The following is a 27354-nucleotide window of genomic DNA, read 5'->3' as shown; positions in this document are numbered from 1 at the left end:
GAAAATTAAAGAAACAGAAGTATGATAAAAGGCTAGAAGTTGGGTGTGGTAAGGAAGAGTCCTACAGTCCTACAGTGCATCCTGATGCACACGGCACAGCTCTGTAGTGTCACAGTGTTGCTTGCATCAAACTACACACCAGACAAACTTGTATAGAACTGCATTCACAAATGCAGACAAGCACAAGTAAAATGTAATATGATTCAGGGAGTAAATTGGTGCTGATATTCTGGTCTCAGCGTTCTACACTTTGAAGAAGTGATCACTGAGAGAAACCAGTAAGGTTTGGAATGGAACTCTCTGTTCACTTATCAGAACTGAAAATGAGACTGCCGTGGTCTCCAAACTAGAAATGAAATTAAACAATAGTACTAGAAACCATGGAAGGTTTTTGTTTCAATGGATTTGGTTGTCACAAGTTTCTCCATATATTGATAGGAAGCTGAGAAAATGTCCTGTGGTCATTTTCTTCATGAATTTAACAAAATGTTCCAGTTCTCTTCATCACAAGTTTAAAGACTTGAAAACCATAATGTCCTATTGAAACAACTGGGAAATAGAGACCATTTTAAATTCATTCTATTTCTTCAAATAGTATAACCTTCCAGGTTTTAGTATTGTAAACTATATTAATTCTTCCTAGGTAATTATATTACAGAGCTTTAAATACTTAAAGAGGGCATAGCATGCATTTTAATTTTGAGAGTTTGGAAATGAATCTGACTTTCTTATAATGTTGATCCTCTCTGGGAAAGTAAAGCCTGTAACTAAAAACACACCAGAGTACAACTTCTAGAGAACAGGCAGAAGGAGAATTACAGAAACCCTTGATTTCCATAGGATTTCAGTTTTTTAAGAATTGCAGTATACCATTGCTCAGTATTCCCAAAATTAAAGGCTTGTACTGTTAAGTAGTCAAAGTGAGAGAGCATTTATCTATCTCCACTAAATGTTACAATTTTCACATTCTGACACTTTTTGCCCTATTAACAACCTGAACTAGTCAAGGCTGTCAGTTTTGTTTCCTTTGTCCTCTGGGCTCCCCTGAAGGTGGCACTTATGTCATTGACTAGAGTAATCTGCATTTTGTGTTCTTCCTGGAACCTTAATCTCAGGTCATCTTCTGACTTATCAGAGGGCTGTTGGAGACACTGAACATTTCTCCCAGGCTTGCATGGCCAGCATATTTTAACACATACTTCTCACCTATGAACTTTAAAATTGTAAGTAAAGGTTGACAAAAAATATAGAATTGTTGTATATTCTAATTATAAATTTCCCTTTATTTGACAGGCTTTTTTTTCTTAATTAATCAGAGAACTTTTCATTCTATTAAATGTTTTCCTCTAGGCCTTAAACCCTACCACAAAACTGAACTATGCTTGGCATAATTACTATAATTATTTTTAAATTATGCATATTTACTTACTTGTGTGTGGGGACGATGGCACCGTGTGCACGTACCACTGCAGGTGAAAGTCAAAGAACGACTTACACAATCACCTGTCTTCTACCATGTGGTTCCCAGAGGTCGAACTCAGATGATCAAGCGAACATCTGTAGCCATTGAGCCATCTTGTTGCCTCCATATTTATAATCCTTAAACTGTGGTTACTAATTTCAGAAATTATCTTGTGGTTGCTAAAAACCAAAATTACTTACACATAGATGTGTTCAAGCTGTGGTTTACTTTTGCAAATAGTTTATTCTGCATTGATTCCACCTCATCTTCTATGAGGGAGGAGTGGGGGTACATTTGGGATGAGCTAGAGAAGTACATGAACCAATCGTGCTGCTTGTGATGAGCATCCTTCTTGTTGGATTTTTTTTCTCAGATAACTTCTAGAGCTCTGCTTCTATAAAGTATAGTTTACATAAAACTACACCCTAGTGGCCATTCAATAAGGACATCCCATATCCTGCAAACTTGACATGAGCCTGTTTGGGTTAGTCTTTGTGTTGCTCACTCTGTGTATTTTGGGAATCTCTGCTCTCCCTAATCCTAAAATCCCTACAATAGGACTTTGAGCTACTTTTTAAGGAAATATTTATTTTGACATTATGAGTGTTTTGTGCAGCACATGTGAGCCTGGTTCCTTCAGAGTCCAGAAGAGGGTGTTGGACCCTGGGAACTGGAGTTAGGGATGTTGTCAGTAACCAAGTGGTTGCTGGGAACCAAAGCCCCGTCCTGAGCATGAGCAACAAGTGCTGTACCCTCGGAGCCTTCGCTCCAAGAGTGTTGAACTACTTTTAAAACCAGCAAGAGAAGCTTTCTTCCACCGTTTCTGTTGACTGAGTCTCTGCACACTAGTTTGCTGTTCGAATGCACACCAGCGCCACTCTCTGTAAACAGCCCTTAAAAACAGGTCAGCGAAGGACTCCCAGAACTTTAATTTATGGAGCCTCAGGCAGTGATAAGAAGAATTCTGGACTGAGTTCAGAAACAACAGTCAGCTGGGACGATGAGCGGAAACAGTCTCAGATCGTTTTAGTTGGGGAACTACGAAGCTGCTGGGAGAGAGATCTATAGGGAGAGCTACCTAGGCATAATCAGGCCAGCTTCCTTATTTTTTTTTTTAACATGTTTTTAAAGGATAACACTCCGAGTCTTTGAGGGATATGCTTATGTATTCCCATGTTCTCTCTAGATTGTTTAGTTACAGAAAAGGCAATGGAAATCCCTCTTGTATATTTGTAAAATGCAACATATACTTTAATAGGATTGAAAGCTTTATTTTTGGTACAGCATAGAGGACCCTGTGTGCTGAGTTGCTGATGCTCACCTACTTCTGGCTGCCCCACAGCACCCGTGCAGTAGCTTTCCTTCTCCTGACCCCAAACAATACTTTCTTTCCCCAGCATCAGCCTGACGCCTGGCTGTCGTTTTTGTTTGTTCCTGTTTCAAGTCATCCTCACTTCTTGTTAATCTGGTCTCTATAAGTCTGTAAACCAAAATAAGACACTGAAAGGAGAACAAAAAGATAAGGACTTGTCAATCCCCTAGGAAGAGATCGAAGGTTTTAATATGGGTTGATAGAAAACATATTTTGAAAACCTCCTATAACAGTAATATTTAAGTTGAGAAAAAAAAAAGTGCATTCGGTTTTACACCTTTGGGGACATAATTAAACAGAGACTAGAGAGTCTGTGTCTTTCTCCAGCCTGTCTGCCCAGGAAAAAAGTCTGTGCTCCCATGAGGAGGCGGTTGTCTTACTTCAGGCACATTTTTTTCACAGGCTTTTCTGTTATCTTGGCCTCTCTAGAAACCTTGCCTCTATTTCTGCTACTTTATCTAATTTGGAGATAAGCAGAGTCAAAAACAAACAAAAGAGCTGCCAAAGAAATAACAGGGGCTTTGTCTCCCTTCTGGATTCCTGCTCATGAAAGTAGTCTACATTAGAACAGTGAGTCACGCTCTTCTGTCCTTTAAGTGGCACCTGTTGTTTACCTTTGCAGGAAAGGACCCCTAGGAGAGTGATGACTCATGTTGCCTGTCCTCCTCAAGGACATGTGCACTCAAGCTGCCCATGTGCACATACTTACACACATAATTAGAAGTAAATCATTTTTTAAAAGAATAATTAATATTATGGATTGCTACTGGTAAGCATGGGACAGGGTCATCTGATCCCTCTGGGGCTGGAGTTGCAGGAGGTTGTAAACAGCCTACTGCTGATGCTAGCAACTCAGGTCCTCTTCAGAGAGCTCTGTACAGACTTAACTGTTTAGCCATCTCTCCAGCCCTCACCAGAATTGTCTGGGACCTAGAAGTCACTAGGCTTGCACAGTCTCTGGGCAAGGACCTCATCAGACTTGAAATCCTCTGAGTAACTCAGGCACATGTGGCTGACACTGAGTATCTGCACAAAGAGCCCTGGATTTCAGTACATTCAAAGCAAATGACAAATGATTGATTAGAATGGAGAAAGCAGAATTACAAAGCATCCTTCATTCTTTGCCAAGATGGCATTTATGGGTATTTGGCTGTTATTTATTTTTATCACAAATTTGTGATTCTGTTTTATTTCTTTGGGAATCAACAAGTGCTCTTTGAGAAGACAATAGCAGTTACCATGACCTACGGGACTAGGACTGCTAAATTATTAGCTCACAATCATTTTTGATCCTTACCTAAGGAGACAAGTGCTGCCATGTTTATTTCTTGGGAGAAACATAGCTGTAGGAAGGCAAGGCCATTTATCAATGCGTAACACACAGGCATGGAATCATAACTTTCTTGAAAGAGGTTTCCTGTGCTTTACTGCTCCAACATAGAATCACTGTATTAGTTCAGAACAAAATGCAGTGAGTTAACCAGGCCAGAGCTAGCATGCACACAGCTTTGTTTCTATGGATAAGTTTATTAATTCATCAAGTACTTACTCAGTGAGAGTTATTTGCCTCAGAGAGGAGGTGTGCAGCTGAAGGATTACATTTTTTTGCGAAGAAGACATAAAATAAGTTCCTGGTTGGTCGTGGTGCCACAAGACTATTAAGTATTTCAAAACTGAACAGAACAGTTATATTTAGTTATGTCATGGCACATTTCATTTGATTGTCCTTTAACATCCTTACCCCCAAATTAAAGGCTAGTTTTCTCATATTATTTTGATGCCTTCTGCCAGGAACAGCCTATTTTTTTTACAGATTTTCTCGAGCTTTGAAATACTATTAGTGCTATTTAGAAAAGTCAGGTGGAGAACAAAACAATTTAATAAACAGAAAATTAAAGAACAAATAAAGGTGGACAGTTACAGGTTGGTCAGTGAAAAGTCTATTTTGTTTTTAGTCCTTTCCATGGCAAAGATAAATGGGATATGTCCATTGCTGCCTCAAAGGACTCGCTCTCCTGGAGGTGACCATGAGCCAACTTAGAGGATGGAGTATGGAAAGCTATAAACATCTTTCTGCTATTTGGGGACCTGACTACAATCATTTACTTATTCTCTCATTCACAGTTGTTTATTTATTTAAGGAAATGGTTATTAAAAACTGAAGAAAATGTACTGGCTATTACGGGAATTAAAAAAAAAATCACACAGAATCTTGCCTAATTCATGTTAAATAACATGCTTTTGAATATTCTACAGGACTTTCCACCTCAAAGTGGGAAAAAATAAACCAAGAGAAAACCCAGCCTGCTTTTTAAGTCATGGTCCATCAACTACCTTCCCCTCCAATCAAGTGTGACATTCAGTGTTGTGTTGCCACTTTGTCAGTAGAGAAGACAATCTACGTTATCATCTAACAAGCAGCTTCAAAGCATGTTGTACTCTTTTGTCTTCCTTAGTCCCCATCCTCACGCTGCATCCTCATTTTCCATCTCCAACAGTCATCTTGGACCTTCACCTCTGAATGTATCTCTCTCTCTCTCTCTCTCTGCCTCCTGGATCTCAATTGAGATAGGCTCCCAGACAAGCTCTTTCCCATGCCTGCATGTTCCACCATTTTGTATATAGTATTATCTAAATGGTACTCATAAAATGAATGATCGGTGCACTAGTGATGAAGAGCCAAGCTTGGGGAGATGGGAACAAAGAGGGATACAATTAGAAAACATGCAAGGTTAGACACTAGTGGACCGGGGCCTTATAATTCATCATGTTTGGTTGGTTTCTTGGCACAACAGCACAGAGAACAGCTGAAGGGCAAGAAACAGTTAAACACACAAACACACACACACACACACACACACACACACACACACACATAGACATTTAATGTTGGGATTCAAAGTTTAGAAAATTCAGAAAATGGCTACATTGGTAAATAAAAGCCATTTGTATATAGTGTAAGAGGCATATAAGAGAATATTTCTGTATCATTAGTGACTCTTTTGGCCATTAGATATTTGAACTGTTTCCTTGATTTGATTTTACAGTATTAATTTCTTGGCAAACATTTCACAACATTTTTAGGAATGAGTAAAACCTAAAGTAAAGAATTTTCTTCTTCCCACTTTGAAGTTCGATTTTGTTCTGAGTGCTGTATGGAGCCTTGTGGGAGTAAATAAACAAGATAATCCCTACCCTCAAAGGAAATCACAAACTTGCTGAGGGTTTATAAGAAGCAAAACAAAAATTTAGAGTTTAGTCAATTAAGTAGAAAATTTAGGCTCTAAATACTTCTCTCTTAAAGGTGCACAACCGAAGCATGAAGAACGGGATATTTAATTTGTTTTACTTAATTTATTGGTTACCTACTAGTACCAGAGGCCACAAAACACTAAACAAAAAAGAAAGTATTCATGGGGAATATTCAACATGCAAAACATGCCTGCCAAGAAACCAAACAACCCACAGAGAGCCAATAAAGTAAAGACTCTTACTTCATACTCCAAGTGCCTCCAGATTCAAGCTGCATGTGGGGGAGAACATCTCACATCTGTAGAACTGTTGTTTGAGAAAGATCATTTCCAGTAGTCTCAGAATTGTATAGCACAAACCATTACCTAGAGGCTACCACTTCTTAAACAAGGAAAGCAGAGAGCAAGGATGCTGCTTTGAAAAGTCAGGGGAGAGGATGCTCTGGTGAGCAAATAGCTACTTTCCAGCACAGTGAATTTTTACAAGATCACTTTCATAACTGTGGTCAGAGTTCATGTAGCTGAGTTATAAAGGCTAAAATCCAGGGGAGCGTAGCTTTTGAGCTCAAGCAAACACAGTTGTGCATGCTTGGATTTGGGAACTTTAACTGCATGTAGTGTTTGTTATTAAAAATAGGGATGGTTGAAAGCACACGCTATAAAACTGTAATTATAAGACATTCTTTAAAATTCTGCTGTGGACAAAATTTGTGGAACCATTCGTGTTTCTTGAACTTTAGGTTTTCAGATATAACACAGTTAGAAGTAACACTCACTGGGTTGAAGATAAATTCCTACTGTGTCGAGTGCAATTTTAACAGTTTCTTACACGCTTTTTCTTCCAGTCTTTTTCCCATATATTTACACATAATTATTAACTGTTTCTTACCCCTTAGTAATGATTAGGTTATCCTACATTAGATATACATAAGGAGAAAGTAGGCAGTATGGAGTAAAAGGTACTTATGGTAAAATTAATGTTTTATAAAACTTTTTTATTTAGAGAAAATGCATCAATGCATTATGTTGAAATTCACAAAATTAACTTTGTTACTAAGTAAAAAGGTCATAATAAAATGAATCCTGCATCACTTGAATGTGGGCTGGACTTCATGACTAATGTTGAACCATTGTCGGAGGGAAAGAATTTTTTATAAAAGGCTCTCAGACATCATCTTAACTGATAAGGTGATATCATCTGCGATAATGCATGTTCACCTTCTGTACTGACAGATATGTGAGGAGAAGATAACTAGTAAACTTACCTGGGATTCTCCCCTGAAGTCCATAACGTTGGTCTAATTGCTTGGCAAGCATCACCCAAACTCAAACTAAGAGACATTCTACAAAGTACTAAGCATTGCTCCTTAAAACTGCCAAAGTCATGGAAAACGAAGAAAGACTGAGAAATCATCACACTCTCAAGGAGACTAGAGCATGCATCCAGTTTCAATGGATGTTCTGGACTTGATTCTGGAACTAGAAAGGAACATTAGCAAAAACTAATGGAATCTGAACACCACCTTTAGTATTGTACCCATGTTTAACTAAGGAACTATGACATGTAAGTTAGCATTCGAGAAAGTGTGTGTTGAAACTCCCTGCACTATCTTGTAGTATGAATCTTAAAGAGTTCTTATTAATAAGAACAAACCTGAGGCTAGTTATTGGGGTGATTGCTGGAAGATCAGAGAAGCAGAACAAGCCACGGCTATCTCACCTTGCTAGTTCCTCAGGTGATCCTGTTTCCTCAGGCTGGAAGCTTCTGAGTCCTCCTCCACATGAATCTCAGCTGAACTGTGTTGCTCCAAAGCCTGAACGCTTAACCAACCAAATGCTTAACTAACTACATGCTTTACTCTAATTGCTCTAGTTTCTGGTCTTCACGTCTTATATATCTTTCTCTTTCTGCCCCCATTCTCTGGGATTAAAGGTTGGGTTTCTGGGATTAAAGGTGTAGGTCACCATGCTTAGCTGTTTCTAAAGTGGCCTTGAACTCAGAGATCGGCTAGCTCTGCCTCCCAAGTGCTGATTAAAGGTGTGCACCACCACCCCCCAACTTCTGTTATGGCTTACTCTTCCCATTTTCTAGCCACCATTTTTGGCTTTGTTCTAGTGGCTATCTGTTCTCTGACCCCAGATTTGTTTATTTCGGGGAACACACAATATTTCAGGGAACACAACTCCTACCACACTATCTTTACAAATTTCTAAATCCATTCTTCACACCTCAACATCAAAATTCATCACACATACACAGGAACAAACCTTCCCCACAAGGAACGATAAGGAAGCCTGGCTCCAGATTTTGGACCATTCTTACTGTGAACAAATAAAAAACAGCATTTTATGACTTTCTCATTTCTTGAGACATCAAGCTTCTGTTTCTCCTGCCTCAGCACCTTTGGTATTAAGATGGCAGGCATGTGCCAACATTATTAGCTTTACTAGATTCTCAGTATTTAAGTCTGAACTTAGTATTGGAGTATCAGTAAGAGGCTAGTGTCATTAAATGTTTAAATGGTTGAAATAAAACTTTCAGATATACCTTTATATAGGCAGAAAAACATTTGTAAATTATAAACACATTACTTTGTTCACTAATTCATTGGCATAAGGAATAATTCAAAATATTACATTTAAATATACGATGACACCCAGAAAAATATTACCAGACCCAGAACCAAAGTACTCTGCTTGTGACTACGGGGCTGTAACTCTGTCAGTCACCCTTTGGAACTTACTCTATTTATGGTTTATTGACACAGTGAGTAGAGAAGGCATCTTCCTTCTCAGCAAAAATTTGAGGAGGGCATGAGGGATATCATTATTTCCATAGAAGCAACCTACTAAGTACTTGGAGATTATGCAAATTTTCTAGCATAATTTGGTAGAAAAAAATTGCAGTACACTTGATGGAAATGAGATGATTCTGTATGAGGACTTAGTTGAACTCCTACCATCATTAGACTTGTAATTTGTATGGATATTAAACTTATTTGCCATATCATTAAGCGTGACTTAGTAAGCAAATTCAGAAATGACACCTAGTGACCACTACAACACTTTATGTAATCCCCAGAGTTGTGAGGACCACATTAAGAAAATATAGCTTCATTTAAAAAAAAAAAACAAAAAACAAAAAACAAAAAAAAACAACTTAGTTTCTCTTATCTTCTCTTGAACTTCTTACAGCTTTTGGGAAGCCATTTGAAAGTCACAATTCACCCTTATATTCAGGGGCAAAGGTTAACAACACTTAAATAGATCGGCCTCAGTGCAATCTCCCACCCACACTTTCTCTGTGTGGTGTACATACAATTGTACAGTTATTGTTTTCCAAAGTATTTCTGATTGTAGCATAATAAAAGAAATAAGAAAGCTCAAAAGTACATAGTCAAAGACATATTAAATCCTTCTGGAAAATTCTCAAATAATATCTATATGATATGGAGAAGATATTACATGTGAAACTAAAAAAAATTCTCCAGGGGATTCAGATGACCCATATCATATATAGAAATACATTTCTAGAACATTTTCTATTCACTCATTGAAAGCAGAAATTTTTATGATATATTGGGTTTAAAAAAAGTTTGTCTAGCTGGGCGGCAGTGGCCCATGCCTTTAATCCCAGTACTCAGGAGGCAGAGCCAGGCAGATCTCTGTGAGTTCGTGGCCAACTTGGTCTACAGATCAAGATCCAGGACAGGTACCAAAACTACACAGAGAAACTCTGTCTTGAAAAACCAAAAAAAAAAAAAAAAAAAACCAAAAAACAAACCCCCCCCCCAAAAAACATTATTCTTATGGAAGATTGCTGTTGTGACACACTAAAGACATTGAATATGAGTTATGCTTAATATGATTCAATTTCTTGGAAGGGACACAATGAAAGTAGCTGTCTACAGTTGTGTGTCTCAATCAAATCATCTTTCAACTGTGATTCATAAGAAGAGCACCTGAACTGTACCTGACAGATTGACCAGTGAGACATTAACATGTTCACTATTGTCAGATTGCTGCATTTTGTTACATTTGCAATACTGACAGTTATTAATTCTGGTATTATCAACAGATGCCATAGTAAGGATTGTATCAACAGTACAAGGATGTGCAGAGGTGAGCATGATTTTAAACAGAGACTTTAAGATGTGATGGGAGGGGGGGGACACTTAGCACCATCTTTGGAGGATTAAATTCATGTCGTTGTAAGGTGAGCTTTTTTATTTTTTCCTTATTTTTTTTATTAAGAAATTTTCTACTCACTCTACATACCACCCACAGACCCCACCTCTTCTCTCCTCCCACTCCCCAGCCCTCCCTCCCAAGCCACCCCCCCATCCCTACATCCTCCAATCCTATGAGGAATCAGCAGAGCCAGGCACACTAAGCCAGGCAAGTCTAAGCCCCTCCCCACCGCACCAAGGCTTCACAAGGTGTCACACCGCAGGCACCTGGGCTCCCAGGCTCCCAAAAGCCTGCCCATGTCATCTTTTTCCTTCAGCACTTTTACTCTCAACCTTACAAAAACAAAACACCACCATGCAGTTCCAAAGTGCATAGTGTTTTTTTCTGAGTGCTGTGGAAATAAAGCAACCCAAATTTGGGAAAAAAATAAAGGAGAAACTCAAAGTTAGGGGGAGAAAAGATGTGATGGGAACAAAAAGATGCCATGGAAACAAAAAGGGAACGAAAATCTTCAGAATAAGATTGTCAACATGGAACACTCGCTGACCTCAAGTGAGGATGAAGATCCGAGAAAGTGAAGAGCAAAAAGAAGCTGATAAAAGCAGAATAACTGGCAGGCTGTTGGCTGGTTACCCATAGCACAGATCATCATATTGTGTGATAGTGAATTTGAGAAAGCTTGATGCTTTGATTATCAAGAGAGACTGTCTAAGACTGTTGTATTGTTCTAAAAGAATACTAGGGATTGGGCAATGCATAAAGAAATGGAATTTATTAGGTATACAGTTCTGAAGGCTGAAAAGTCAAATGCTGAGAGAATCATATGAAGCACAGACCTGGGTGGTATGACCACCCAAGATAGCATGCCAGGGTGTGAGAGAACCAGCTCCATCCTGCATATTTAAGCTGATCTGTAACTGACCCTAATCCATTCTGAAGGCATATCTCTCTCATGGACTCAGTACCACCCATGAGAACACACTTCCCTACCTTGTTGCCCTAGAGATTAAGTTTTCAACACACAGGTTTAGAGGAATAGAACCAAAGCATAGCAAAAGTATAATCCTAATTCCCCAGGTTCATACAGATGAAATGAACAGCGATAAACCACAATGGAGAAAAAAAAAGTTTTAAAGTTCCTAAGAACTCAGACAGCACACATTGATTCTGTGAATTTGCAGACAAGAGTCTGTAAGAAAAAAAAAAACCCTCTTAGTCATTCTAGACATAAGCACCAAGAGCCTTTGGAAACTCCATTCTGTGAGCAGAAAATATGTACAAACTTCAGAGAAATATTTATAGTTTGGAACAAACAGGAAACATCCTTAATCTACCTTCTCACTGAGGTTTTGATGGCCCCACTGAAGTCCCATTGATGTGTCCAACCCCAATGTCCAGTGGTCTCTTCTTGAACATGTGGTTCCTTTTCCACATCCCTAAAGCCATCTCTGCTGGTTCTGTGTATCTTTGTGGCTACACTCTGACCTTCAGTTTATAAATTTCACGTCACACTTTACTTTCTCTTCTAGCCTTACTTTGTTTACCAATATCTTTACTTGCAAATCCCTTGAACTTACATTTAAAAATGGTAGAATATATTTGAGAAGGATAGATATAATGTTCACTATTCTCCACTGGATCATAAAAATGTCTGCTTGATGCAAATTCACTGTCTATTGTTGAAGTCATGAATTGTGTGAGTAGGATTTTATAAGACACAGTCATTTTCCATGTCATATAGAGTGAGTGCTTTCTACATATCATCTGAAATGATATATGTAGAACATACATATTTTTATAAAAAAACAATGATATGACTACAATTATCTCAATTTAATTGCAATTTAGTTGGTCACATGTACACATTTATAAGAATGGGGAGCATGAAGATGAAATGGAAAGGCAGTGGAAAGAACCGTTCTAACTCCAAACAGATGTGACATTGTTTAATTTACAAGTAGCTTGGAAATGATGGGTGGATATATGTCATATGCCTTATAAAGTTTCCAGCTCTAGTAGTAAAGAGCTCTGTGAACCTTCATTTTTGCCAGCAAAAGTGATTTCATCCATTGCTAAAATTCAGCTGTCAGTTTGAGCATGAAACAGAGCAGCTGCTGGCACCAAGTCACTTTGCTCTCTTTGTGCTTTAGGAGAGAACATAAAAGGAACTGAACTGTGACATAGAAAAGCTAAGCCATCCACAGGGGAAGCATAGCTACCATGTGTGTTTCGGATGGCCGTCTGTTTTCTCACTGCCATCAGGAGGTAAAGAATGATTTACCCTAATTCACCACACTGACTATTTCAACTTCTCAGTTTTGAGCCTGTGTAAGATGGCTAGAAGAGGAACAAGTAATTGGATTTATCTAATAACCTTCAGGAAGGAAAGTGGGAAAACTCACAGCATAACAAGACATTTGGTAGCTCTCTCTTTATGTACCACCCTCCAGTTACCTGATCCCTTGAGGTCTGTACTCCAAGCTCTGCTTTCTAAAGGAGGGCTCTGCATGGTCTGAAGGGGGTCCTGCCTTCCCTCAAGGCAGTGATTACTGTTCTTTTCCAGTTTTTGGTGTCTTCAAAATTGTTCTCTCACGTGTCTTCTGTGGCTTTTGGTTCAGTGAAGAGAGTAAATCTAATCTCTCTTTGTTCATGTTGTACAGAAGTTGAAGTTGTGCTTTGTTTTGAACAGATTTTCCTTGTTTGTAGTGGTTCTATGTTGATTTCCAGCATGACCCACTTTGAATTTTTGAGATGGAATCTGAAGAGAATGTTTATTTTCTTTCCCCACAACACTTATTTGTTACAGCGCCCCTGATTAAAATGGTAGTTTTCCCACCATTCTGTTTGTTTCACAATGGCTGAAAACCAACTGGACATACATATGCTTAGCTTGGTAATTATTACTATATTACATTGACCCACTACTTTTTCATTAAATTCATTATCTTTTATTTTTATTTTTTTAGAATAACAAAAATATTCTATTAAAATGTAATATTTACAGAAGTTTCCAGACATGCCATAGAAAATAGTCACCAGCTGTTTTCTTTTCTTTGGGGGTAGGTGGGTAGGGACAGAGAATCTACACTTAACAGCAAAGTCACAATATTATTAGTGAGGGCTATGATGTTTATTTATTTAATTTTCTCATTTTGGTGCAGGAAATCAAGCTTGTCCATCTACACTGTCTACTGTTAGACTTGGCTGAAGAGCACATTCTAAAGAAGTGGTTAGCTGCATTTAACCACTGCAATGAGATCCCATAAAGGGGGAGGGAGAGGAGAACACAAAATTAAAAGACACCTCCCCCCAAAAATAAGATAAACACACCCATAGCCTTGGCAGCTAAGCCTGACAACTACCTTCATTCACAATGCTTTGTATTTAAACCAGGATGGGAAAACACATCAAAGAGCTGCTTTCAAACAGTTCACAGCAGTTCTGATGATATTTCCAACCTCTGCTCATGCTTTTACAACAATGGACCAAGGTAAGACATAGATTTGCTAATGTGCAGGTAATCACTAAAGATGAGGATGCCCGGGCTTTCATTCTGTGGATCTTCCTAAAACTGAATCTGTTAAATGCAAACAAACAAACAAACAAACAAAAAGGAAGAAGTCTTGGTGGAACAGGAGAAGTGATGGACATGTGATGTCTGATCAACTTCAATATTATTCCTGGCGTACAGGCTAGTCTGTGTTGCAGCTGTCTCTGTGGCTTGGGCTTCATTGTTCTTCCACTACTGCTTGACTAGTCATTTGCTAATGGGTCATCTGGATTAGGAACACTTAAAAAAGTTTGGATTGATAGCAGAACCATGCAATTCTGCAGTACTGGGGACCACTTATCTTTCAAAATACCTAAACATATTCTTTCCAACTTGTCTACATAGAATGATAAGTTTTGATCATGAAATGTACTTCATGTGCTGCCATTAGGTGTTCTTCTGGAAGGAATAAATATTAAAAGTCCCTTCCTCAAAGGGGGGATCCTGAGGGCCAGCAATGACTGACCACATGACAGGTGTTACTCTCCTGTTTCTGCTTTTTAGTTTTTACTTTTTAGGAAATGGTTCCACCAGTTGGGTTTTCTTGATAATCCTCAGGGCAACCTGGCAATCTTGTGGGATCCTAAAAATAGGAAGCCTTACATATATTTTGTTAGATTCAACCTTCAATATTTAAGATATTTGATAGTGCCCTAGTTAGGGTTACTATTGCTTTAATGAAACCAAAGCAAGTTGGGAAGGAAAGGGTTTATTTGGCTTACATTTCCACATCCTAGTCCATCACTGAAGGAAGTCAGGACAGGAACTCAAAGAGGATTGAATCATGGAGACAGGAGTTGATGTAGAGGCCACAGAGGGGTGCTGTTTAATTACTTGCTCCCAGGGACCTACTGCTTTCTTATAGAATGTTGGACCATTAGTCCAGGGGTGGCACCAACAACAATGGGCTGAGCCCTATCACATCAGTCACTAATTAAGAAAATGTAGGCATAGCCAGATCTTATGGGGGCATGTTCCCAATCGAGGTTCCTTCCTTTCAGATGATTCTAGCTTGTGTGATGTTGACATAACATTAATCACGACTGATACTAAACTAATTAGTATCTTTAATTTAAATTAGACTTTTAATTTTACATTTTCTACTTGTTTTAGTATTTAAAAGCACATTCAATTTTGCTCTAGTAGTATGTTAATAGATTTAAAAGGATTTTCAATACACATAATCATATCACCAAATGAATAGTGCTTTTCATTTTCTTTATATTTTTCATAGCCTTGATTTTATTATTTTTTCTTGCATGTATTAAAGAATGGAAAATGCTTTCCTGTCTCAACTTTGAGGAAAAATAATGTTTCACCACAGAGAATAATATTAGCTAATCTTTTTGTATATAGCATGTCAGATTGTAAAGTTTATTTTCAGTTTGTTACAAATGTTAATCACAAGGGCTGAATTGATGGATCAGTAGTTAAGAGTCCTCACTATTCTGGTAGAGGAACTGAGTTCTCTTCCCAGTACTCACATGGCATCTCATAACCACATATGACTCCAGTTTCAGGGAATCAGGCCATCTGCTGGCCTCAATGGGCTCCTGCACAAATGTGGTGCACATGTACTCAAACATGTACATGCAAATACATATAAATGAAAAGGAATGTATCTTTAAAGGTGTCAGTCCCAAATAAGCCATGTTGCCATGTAAATTTTCTGTATCTTTAAAAATAGCCATAAGCTCCATCTTCTTCTTTAATTTATGTAAATTGGAAAATTAGATTGAATTTTTGTATAGTAGAAGAATCATGCATTCAATTGCTATTCATTATTTGATGTTTATTACTGTTGTTTACTAATTTTTGCTATGTTTGATGTGCAATTGTTTTGTTAACAATTTTGCATAGGTGTTTATGAGAGGTAATTTGTAATTTATTATCCTTTTGGTAACTTTGCTTGCTCTTTTGTACCTGAATAATATCAATGCCCTATAGATAGAGGATACTTTTTCCTCTCCTTGCTATTTGTAATTTTGGGTACGATTTGTATTATTTCTTTATGAAATAGATGATACAGTTCATTAAGGAAGCTTCTGAAATGAGCGTAGTCACTGTGAAAGGTTTTTAGTTAAAATTTAATTTTGTTAAAAATAATAGATTTTCTAGTTTTATGAATAATTTTGCATTGAGAGTGATAATCTGTGGCTTTAAAGGGACATGCAGTTATCATCTAATGTGTCAAATAGCATGTAAGGTGTCAAATGGATCTACCAGTCTTTTTTTTTTTCATTTTTCTTTATTAAGAATTTTTCTACTCACTACCTATCACCTACAGATCCCACCTTCTCCCTCCTCCCATCCCCCAGCCCTCCCTCCCACCGTCTACTAGTCTTAATCCTTGCTTTTCTGAAACAATTTCTCTTATCTGTACTTTTATTAAATCTTGAGGTTAGTCAGTTTATTAGGCTTTTCAAAAAGTAATCAGTTTTTCATTTCCTCTGTCATTTGTGCTTTTTAAATATTTGTGCACCAATAGATTACTAATATGAAGCCAGGGTATAGATAATACACCTGCATTTCTAACATGAACATACATTTAGTGTTAAATTGGACTTTAATTGCTCTCATAGGATGCTATTGCCTCAAACACAGCAATTAAAGTTCACTGAGTAGTCATCATTTGTCTCTTTTTCTATGAATTTGGGACTTTCCATGATTCCCATTCTTTTGCTGCTTTGGAGTATACTTGGTTCTTTTCATAGATTTTTGAATGGATGCTTTCTCTTTCTGCCAAGTCTCCCATCTTTTCACTTTTCAGTTATGATTCTATCCAAAGCTATATCTCTTTCTCTAAACACTACTTTTACACACTCATAGTATTTTATTTTTTCAGCCCAAAGCATTATCCTTTTGGTTTATATAATTTTTTTTTTTATCTCTAGTGACTTTCTTTTCAAATAGTTTGGATTTTTCGAACCTACATGATTTAGGATTACTTATTTCAACCTTAACAATTGTCTGGAGAATATATTTTCTATAGTTTTAAATTTTCTTTTTATATTCAAGATTTATGTGATTGGCCTATGCAAGACTTACTATACATAATACATTGCATTGCAACTGAAATGTATTAACATAATAATGCATACTGTAGTTAGTTCAAGTATATAAGTAGGGCTTAAATCTTTAAGTGCGTGTATACATTCAGGGTAGTCATATACTTCTTTGATGGGTTAATTCTTTTATTATTCCCCAAGTCCCTGTTTATTTTTGTATTCACTTAGCTCTTCATTGTCTTAAAACGTTCTTTCTTGGCCCACCAATTGTAAAGCCACATAAAATTTATTATACTAATGTTTGCAAGTGTATCCTTTCAAACTCTGCTATCCACCCACTATCTCTGCTTCTCATATCACTAGTACACACTAGGCCTTGTTTTATATTTTTTCTTTTCTTTCTTTTGTTTTTGTTTGTTTGCTTGTTTATACCCAGTCTATCAGGCCAACATTCTACCTACTGATTGTCATTTTAGACCATTTATATTTAATGTGCCTATCAGCATCATGAGATCTAAATATACACAAGTGCTTTATTCTGTTTATTCAGTTTTTAAAATGTCTTCATCTTGCCTTTCCTTTATTTTTGTTTGGATTGGGTAATTTTTTACTTATTCAATTCAATTTTTTTTAACCTCTTCTATTAATTTTTATCTGCATGTGGATGTGTGAGTGACTACTATAAATTGGAGAGTAATTAATTTATCACACTCTATACTAAGATAATTGCATACAATTATTACTAATTTTTCAAATCTTATGACATCACTTTTGTACTGTAAGTCATATTTCATTTGAACATATAGTATTCCTCTCAGATATGTTACTACTCTTGTTTTGTATAGTGAGTTTCTCAAAGATAAGCAGACACAGAACAAGACAGCTTAAGACAGGCACTTTATATTTTCCCCATTATTAATGTTTTATATGGAATATTCAAAGTTGCTTCTAGTTCCACTTTCAAAGAACAAGAAAACAACTCCCCAAATATTTGAAAGCAAGTCTATTGTGTCTGTAATCTAGAAAAATAAAGGGCACACAGTTGGTTTCCCACAGTTGGTTTCCCCACCTCTGGGGAAACAGGTACTCCAAACACAAACACAGATTAGTTCAAGTTAAAGGCCCATCCAAAAGCAGACAATGCCCTCAATCCACAGTAGAATACATGCTTATTCATTACTAAGGTCAACTCGCCCAATAATTGATTCTGTAAACAGTGACTGGGGAATTTCAATGATTGAGAAGTTTTGTTCAAGAGAAGAGAGAGAAACAGACTGGGAGTGAATTTGCACATGTGCACAACTGGCTCAGGTAGCATCTTCGTGTGTTTTGCTGTTTTAAGTACTAGGATCACTGCCAAGGCCAGTAGTGAGTCCATCATGATCTGGATGACAAACAGTGACCAGGAACTCACCCAGTCACTTTGTTGACTGAACTCAGAGTTAAGTTGCTGCTAATTGAACATGTATAGTGTTTGGGGCCTTGGCTTAGATGGAAACTCTGGCTATGGAGACAGAAAGGAACTTTACCCAGTGGGTGAATGATGGACCTCAGAGAAGCCATGTCACATATGCAGAACTATCAAGCCAAAGACAGAAAGGTCTGAGTGAAAAATTTAAGGAAGAGACAAATTCAACTTTCACAATTATAAAGCACTGAACCAGATCCATAAGGCAACATATGAATTTAGAAGATTCAATTGTTGGGATTTTTTTTGTTGTTGTTATTTTTTTTTAATGGAGTTTATCCTCTGAAAATGGCAGGTTTTGTGAAATTGATATCTCTAAACACTTTTTGCAGGAAATACCATGTTTAACAGCCTATGGAGTCAAGGATTACCTAATCTTCTTAATTAGGTTTTTGGTTTTTTTGAAGCCAGTACCTTTCATTTAGATGCACATAAAAAACACTGATCATCCAACAATGCCTGAACCCTACCAGACACTGATAATGTAAATATAATTAATACAAAATCCTTGCCTTTAGGAATACCACAGACTAGTAGAAGAAATCATGTAAACTAATAAATAAATAAATGTTAACATAGCTTAGTTCTCTCGGGAGGGACAATCTAATCTGATAGTTGAAATGACTGTATGTAATAATTGCAATTTGATACCACCATTAATTAATGATTTAATAAGTTTGTTATTTTAATAACCAAGCATCCAATAGTTCTATGTCCTTATAAGGAGGTACAGAAACCACCCTAGTACTATAGTCTGAATTCTGTCCATACTCTTCACTTTCTAGTCTTCCTTTTGGAGAAAGAACAAGACAACTATTTGCAGGAGCGCTGTCATCTATTTGAAAACATTTTTTTTTCAGAGCAAATGATTAAGTTGGGTATTCACAGAATTTATTCACAGTACCCTAATGGTGATGAATATAAACTAGCCATTTTAACTTTATTATTCAAGATTTAAAAAATTAAAAATTTATCAAGTCCCAAAGTGCACAAAATTGAAAATGAGATATTAAAAACAACATCTTTTCCTCAGTGTTGGTACTAGGTATGTCTTGGCTCACCTCAACACATTGAAACTTTATTTATCTCACATTTAAAAGCTACTGTATATAGTATTATTTACCACATTCAGTCTAAGTTTAATTTAATTTGCCTTGTAAAATGGATTGTTTATGATCTACAAACTTTATATTATCTGACTGATATAAATTGCCCTTTTCATCAGAAAATCTAAGATTGTTGTCCCACATTGGTTTTTATTTTTGCTAGCTGATTGTGGGAATTAGAATTAGTTTCACAGTGAATCTGTGCTTAGATAGAAGTTAAAATATCTTCTCAGCATGTGAAAGGAGATTTAACGTATGTTAGAAATAGAAAAAGATAAAAGTTCTGAGTAATGTATTGTTTTGCTATGTTTAACAAATAAAAGAAAATGCCCACCTTCTTTTCTGATGCAGTAAAAGCCAATAGTGTTTTAATTTTGCATTATTTAATAACATCAAACTTAAATAACAGACAAGAGAGAAAAGCTGGAGCAACTGTCTTCCAAAGAGCATGTCCTGTAATTCCAGGGCACCCAAAAAAGGTGGAGTTGCTCATTCCATATGGCTGCAAAATTAGAAGAAACTGCCCCCAGTTAAAGAGACACTGAGTCAGGAACTCCAGACAAAACATGGAGAGGTCTCTGATTTAGAAGGACAATTTGCAAAAGGTAGAAAGGGCTTTAGGAGAAAACCATCTTAATCATTGCTTTTTTTTAAAAGATAAATTGACATACAACTAAAATATACATATTAATGTATGAATCATAATACTATTATACATAATCTGTGCTAACTATATTATATGCTATATGATCACAATTGTTCAGATTTTATTGAACTTTAGATGTATTTTTAAAAATTAATTAGAAGATTTAAAAAGCATTTAAAAGACTACTTGTTATGATATGTATTAATGGAACTTTCCTCTACTTTAATCTTAATAACCACATTAAAATCCATGATATAGACATCAGATTCTGCCCAAAACCTGAATTTAACTGACTTTCATGTGTTTGGAAATAATTACTGCTCACAAAAGACAATCTCTATGAATTTTGTTTTTGTAAGTATCTCAGTAAGAGTAGAAGATTTCTAAAGATTAATAATTAGACACTTCAGGGTCTTTAGTGTAGGGCAAATCATTTAAATAAATATTTAAATATACAGTAGATAACAAATCCTTTGCAGGTCCACAGTCCAAGTGAAGAGTTAAATTGAAACTCCAGCTAAGAACTAAAGGCACATATCAAGTAGGTTCATGTCCTTTGTGAGAAAACTGTGCCATTGCAAATAGCAAATGACCAATAGAAGTGAATTTTAACTTTTGAATTATTAATTGAAGACAAAACTGCACTGACAGATAATCCAGATTAGAGGGAGCCTGTAAGGGTCCAGTGTGCTCAAAGGAGGCTTCATGGCTTTGATGGGAAAGGCTCCAGTTGCAGAGAAGGAGGGAAGAGATACAGGTGGAAAGGAAGTATGTACAACAGTAATCAGAATCATGACTTGGTTGTGAGCTAACGGGACCAAGGTGGCTCCTTAGACCCTCCCCTTTGTGAATGACAGAAATGACATTTAGTCACTTGCTCCAAACAGAGAACCTCTTTGTAAAGTTATTAAGTAGAGGACACAAGTTGGGCTAGTATATTTCGTGTGACATTAGCCACTTGAGAAAGTAGATCTTTCTTCCAGGCATGTCAGGGCTTTATACTTATACAGGGTTCACTTAAAAATAAATAACCCTCAATTTAGGAAAAATAGCACTTGGAAAAACTACATCAATTTCCGGAGTAATAGTGTTATTTTGACCTTTGAGCAGCCTACTCACTTTCTCCCTAGCCATACATCTTAAATGCTTCCTACCAGTTGGCAAATCTTGCTTATTTCCTGACAAAGATTAATTGCTTAGTCAAACTTTAGTTAGTGCTAAACCTTCTTATGTGCATTTCCTTGTAAAGTCCAAAGTGTATTGAATAGTTTAACCAGAGCCTGCAGCTCTTCATCTCTGACTGATATGGACATCTAATAAGGGTCCTTACCCTCTGAGCCCCTTCACATCATCCCCTTCAGGGTATATAGTCACCCTAGGTATTTTCAGTAAGACTCTCCATAGGTTGGTTTAGCCAGAAAACATTTATCATCTTGCCTTCCCACTGCTCTTCCTCTTAGCAATTTTCCATCCTTTAACTACCACCCTGTTCCTTGGCTACAATGGTCTTGTCTATCCTGTATGCAGAGTCAAACCAAACATTTCCCCTCAGTTGGAAAGACTATGACACAATGGTCTCTGTATCTTTTGTACTGGGCTTGAACAGAATCTTCAGAGACTCTGAACCTGGCCAAAATGAAGAGAATAAGAGACGGCAGAATGCTTAGTCTTAAACAGGACCTCTATATCAATCCCATCCTACCAAGACTCAGAGATCATTTTGAAAGAGGGAGAAGAAAGACTGTGTGAGCCAGAGACAGTTAGCACACAGAAGACTTGCATAAACTCAAGCCAGACAAAATCCCAGCATAGAAGGAGGAAGTAGGCATGAAGTCCCATCCCTATCTAAGGAGATACCGGCAATTGATAGGTTCTGTGAGAGGGATTTTTCATTATAAATATGGTTCCTGGTAGGTTGATGGTCATATATCCAAGAATATATGGGCAACATTTGATAGATTTTTTTTTTTTTTTTTTTTTTTTTTTTTTTAAAGACACAAATTTGAGTGGATAAAGAAGGGGAAAGGTAAAAGTTGAAAGATTTCTACCATCTGAAGAGAAACAGCTCACACATGATAATGAATATTCAGAGATGGGTAATGTCTGGGGGGCTCTCACCAACCTAAGACAGAGCGCCTGTGTGGCCTGGGCAGGTGTCTCCATGATGGATAAGGTGACCTGCTGATGTTCCAAGCAACCTAAATCAGAAGCTCATTTTTTTAGTAAAAGGGAGGGACCTTTAGGGCCCCTCCCGCCCCCTCCCCTTTGGGTAACTGTTGCCTTGCTTGCTGACCTTGACCTTGACATTCTCCCTATGCTAATTCCCTGTGGGGTTCCACCCTCCAGAATGCTTAAGGGAAGCTACTTGTCAGTGTATCCTCAGTGTTCTCCCATTGTGCTGTAAGCCTGTATTTAAGACCTCCTCCCTCCTTTAATAAACAGCATTCGGCATTTAAAAAGAAAGAAAGAAAGAAAGAAAGAAAGAAAGAAAGAAAGAAAGAAAGAAAGAAAGAAAGAAAGAAAGAAAGAAAGAAAGAAACAAACAAAGAAACAAAGAAACAAAGAAAAAGAAACTGAAGACAGCAATGTTCTAAAACAGGAAGTGGTGATGGTGTCATGGGCCTATGAGGATGCTGGACTAAAGTCTATCAAACTGTGCAAAAAGCAAAATTGTATACTATGTGAATTATCTGTCAATAAAGATCTAAAAAAAAAAAAAGAAGAAGAAGAAGGGGAATGGACATAGGTGGAGAGGGCATAGAGTGCAAACACTATCAAAATACATTGGAAAAAATTCTCAAAGAACAAACAGAAAGACAAAAATAAAACAAACAAAAAATAAAAAAGCTAAAAGTAAAAACATACATTGATCACATTCTCAGAGAGACTGGGATGCATATCAGTTACCTTAAAATAGAAGTAGAAACAAACAACAAAACAAAAAATTAGCTTAAAAGACAACTATCCAAGTCAAGTGAGTTTTTTTTCTACAATAAATACCTTTTCTGAAAAAACTGAGATGAAAAGCAATAGAAAGTTTATATACTAAATTAACAATCTGTTATTAAATATAAAATATATAAACATAAAGCATAGAACAAGAATTTGAGAAAAAAAGTTTGATATGATAATTAATTGAAAAGCCAATTCAGTAACTGATATTTTTATAGTTTTTGAAAGACTATGGACATAAAAAAACATAGAAGTTATTTAATATTTAAAAAATGAAATTTCTAAACTGGGTAGTGTTAACACATGCTTTTAATCCCAGCACTCAGGAGGCAGAGGCAGGCAGATCTCTGTGAGTTTGAAGCCAGCCTGAGCTACAGAGTGAGTTCCAGGACAGGCTCCAAAGCCACACAGAGAAATCCTGTCTCAAACAAACAAACAAACAAAAAGAAAACAAAACAACAAAAAAAGAAAATTCATATTAATCAAAGAAAGGCAAATCCAGGGTTTAGACTTATAAAGGCAAACAATTGGTACAATTTGGAACTCAAAGAAAATCAGAGATTTGCAAATACTTCCAGAATGAAATGAAAATAAGCTAGTAGAATGCTAATTAATGATTTAACAATAATAACTAAATAAAAGAAGGCAGTGGTTCTTGACTGTGACATTTGAGAAAGAATATTCTGTGAGCAAAACATTGCAATAAATCAAAGACTGGTTTAGGTTAAATGGCTACTCAGCCCCTGTGCAGTAGGCAGGGCTCTCTGGTAGAGGTACACCCTTAGAACATGGCTGCTAGAGCTCTGTGCATGCTAGCCACGATACTAGCTCATGGCTGCTAGCACAACGGAATGGAAGTAACTACTGACTCTGGCGAGTCTTTACAGAGGTGATAGAGCTCACTAATCCTTTTCTTGATGCAATAATAGAAGTTTGCTTTCAATGTCAGAACATCAGAGACAGCCAGGTATGGTAGGAAACACATATGTAGGACTCGCACATTCAGGAGGCTGAGGCAAGAGGATGATAATTTGGGGTTAACTTGAGGTACATAGCAAATTCAAAGATAGCCTGCAGTACACAGTGACAGCTTCAATCTAGATAAGTAAATAAAATAAAATTTAAAAGTTAAAAAAAACCCTAGCAATAGTAAACTATTCCTTTACTCATTTTAGTTAACCCAAGCTTGACCCATCTTTGGTTCTCATGTAAGTTTTCTTTTCCAGTTTATTCCCAGTGTTTTATTTGTTCTGAGTACTTTCTACTGGGATAGACGTCAAACTCCCTCCAGTTCATAGATCATTGAATGTGATTTAGCAGATAAATATATTTAGCTTCTCATCAAAATAGAAAAAGCAGTAGATTGCATATTTTTCAGATAACTAAATAAAAGTAATGTTATACACTCCTCCAGCTTTTATATGATAGGCTGATCACTTCTTAGCAAAAACTTTTAATCCATAATTCTAATGATTTAGTTGTTTAGATAAAATGATGCTATTTATGGAGAAATAGGATCAAGTAAGACCTCATGAAAGAATGAAATATTTAAGCTTTCTATTAATGCCCAAAGAGAAGTGATAAACTGAGATATAGAGGAGCCACCTTATAAGAAGGATGAATTAGGACTTTACTGACAATTACAGTGGCTTAATTTATAAGAAGGATGAATTAGGACTTTACTGACAATTAGAGTGGCTTAATTTGCCACTTGAATGTTTATAAGGGAAAACAAGATGATAGATTCTGAAACAACATGCTGTGCCTTTCCATTCTCAAGGTCCATGGAGCGCCACAAATTATTTTTAGAGGAAAATGCTTCAGACTGATGACACAAAGCCATGATCTGTGAGTCAGGAAGTGGATGAGTAAGCTTGACAGAGCACGCTGAGCTGCAGGACTCCTTGCTGGCTATTTTAAGGATGGTGTTGTCAGGATTCATGCTGATGACAACCTTGAGTAGTAAATGAATTTAACAGTATTTCCAAAATGGGACCTCTTCCTACATTTTCCTGTTACAACTTTCTTTCAAATTCTTCTTATCCTACTACTTAGAAAACTGTGCTGTAGTTTAAAAATCAAATTTGCATTTATGTCAGGTAAAAGTAATTTTTAAATATTACTTATTCACACACACATATACATATTCATACATGTATAGATACAATGTTTGGAGTAAAATGGGTTATTTGTGGTCCACTGTACCAAGATATCTTGAATTTGGCTTGTTAAAATTGAGGATCATGGTCTTTATCTTTGGTAGTATAAAATGGGCTGTGACCATGAGAAACGAAGGGGTGGGACTGGGAGATGGTTATTGGGTAAAGTGGTCATTGTACAACAAGACAATGGGAGTTCCAATCCAAAAAGCTCCGGGAAGCCCGGCACCCCTGTATGTGTCTTTAATCCCAGTGCTCCCATGGTGAGAGGAATACTAAAGACAGAAGCCTGGAAAGCTTGTGTGCTAGCTACCTGGTAGATACCCGTGCCAAACATAATAGAAAGTGTAGACTGCTATCTGGAGATGTCCTCTGACCTCCACATGACATGCACATATCTGGTCTTTCTCTCCATCTCTGCCATTCTCGCCCTTTCCCTCCACACACACGGATGCATCATAATCATGCATACACATAAAAAAAAAGTGTTTGGTAGCAGAACTACAGGGCACCACCAACCTTTATTCTCAAAGTGAGGAACACTTCCTTGGAAACACTGACCGGAAAGAAATCTTGAAATCCATCCCAGCCAGAGGCTGTTTTCTGTGTATTTGAGGAAAACAACAACCACCACCACAAAAATCTAACAAATACCTGGGGACATTAGTTAGGATGACAGTCCAAGGTTCACATAAAATGTATGATTCTGAGAAAGGATGTGTTTAAAGGCACACAGAAGAAAGTTCCCAGACTGATAGAGTAATTTAGCAGCTTTCATTTAATACATTCAGATAAACATTTACAAGTTGATAGATCTGCTGTGGCAGAAGTAGTGGGTTACCCAGAGAGAGAAATAAAGGCCAGCAGGAGGCCCCTGAGACAAGGCTGAATGGATGAGGCTAATGTGGCAGATGAACTGACTGACAAGATTAAATGTCTAGTGACATCTGAGCAGAGCAGAGAGGTAGTGGGGTAGATGCGAATTTCCCCAAATCAGCTAGTGGTAATGAGCTGGACAGAAAAGCATACCAAGAGTTGGTGTGGCAACCACATCCATGGCAAAGGTCCAGTGGCCACTTGCTAGACCAATGGTCCTTCATTTACTGGTGATTTTTACTGTACCTAATTACTGCAGGGAGGAGGTTTTAAAGGTTAGACTAAATAAGAAGTGATATCATGAGCTCAGCTTGCCTTATTCTTAGATGACCAGCACTTGGAGGAATATAACTTGGCATCTGTGCAGGAAGCAGGTTGTCTTCAATATAACACTAGTTTGCCCAAATTCCCAGGATACATGGGAGGGAATGCATAGCCCTCCAGATATTCTTTATCTAGCATTCTGATCTAGGCCTACTTTCAATGCCCTCTTGATTTGGCATGGTTTTGGGAATGGAAAGAGGGTTGGTTTTTTTGGCGATATCACTTTAAATGTCTTAAGATTTATTTTTTTATTTTATGTGTGTATGTGTGTCCACTTGTATGTGTGTACAACAGGTATATGAAGGTCCCCGTGGAGACCCAAAGACATCATATTGTTTGGAAGTAGAACTGTGAGCTGTCTGTTGTGGGGGGGTGGAAATTGAACCTGGTTCTTCTTGAAGAACAGCAAGTGTCCTAAACAGCTAAACATTTTCTTCAACTCCCTTTTCTTGGTTATCATATGAGGTTGTCATTTGTCTCATGGTTTGACAAAGAGAGTCTAACTTATACTTAGGGTACTGAGAAAATTTAGCCTGTTATAAAAGGGGATCTGACCTCTTCTACGAACAGGCAGATGCACTATGGTTTCCTGGTCTTCTGCTGGCTCCTGTTGGAATTTCTTTTCCGAATACCTTACTGGTCTCCAAGTCACTTCCACCTTTACCAGCCTAAAGGCTTTCCAGTTCACTTTCAATTTTATTTTCCCCACAACACCCATATTTACTAACCTTTTGAAATGTTATGCATTATTCATTGCTCTGCATTTGCACAGCTGTCTAAATGTCTCTATATGTGTTTATGTCCCTACTGTCTGATTCATACTAGTACTCCCGGGACTGCAAGAACCAAGTCCTGCTTGATCCTATTGCTCAACCTACTGAAACACATGTTAAAGAAAAAGAAGTGCATAAGTGTGTGCACAGTATGGGGTTATTTCCAAGTTCACAGAGACTTGATGGTGTACCTAACTGTGGTTGTTGGAAAGTCAC

The sequence above is a fragment of the Onychomys torridus genome, chromosome 7 (assembly GCF_903995425.1).
Source record: "Onychomys torridus chromosome 7, mOncTor1.1, whole genome shotgun sequence".
In the NCBI taxonomy this organism is placed as follows: domain Eukaryota; kingdom Metazoa; phylum Chordata; class Mammalia; order Rodentia; family Cricetidae; genus Onychomys; species Onychomys torridus.
The sequence above is the reverse complement of the archived record's forward strand: the minus strand, read 5'-3'. Positions refer to the sequence as shown.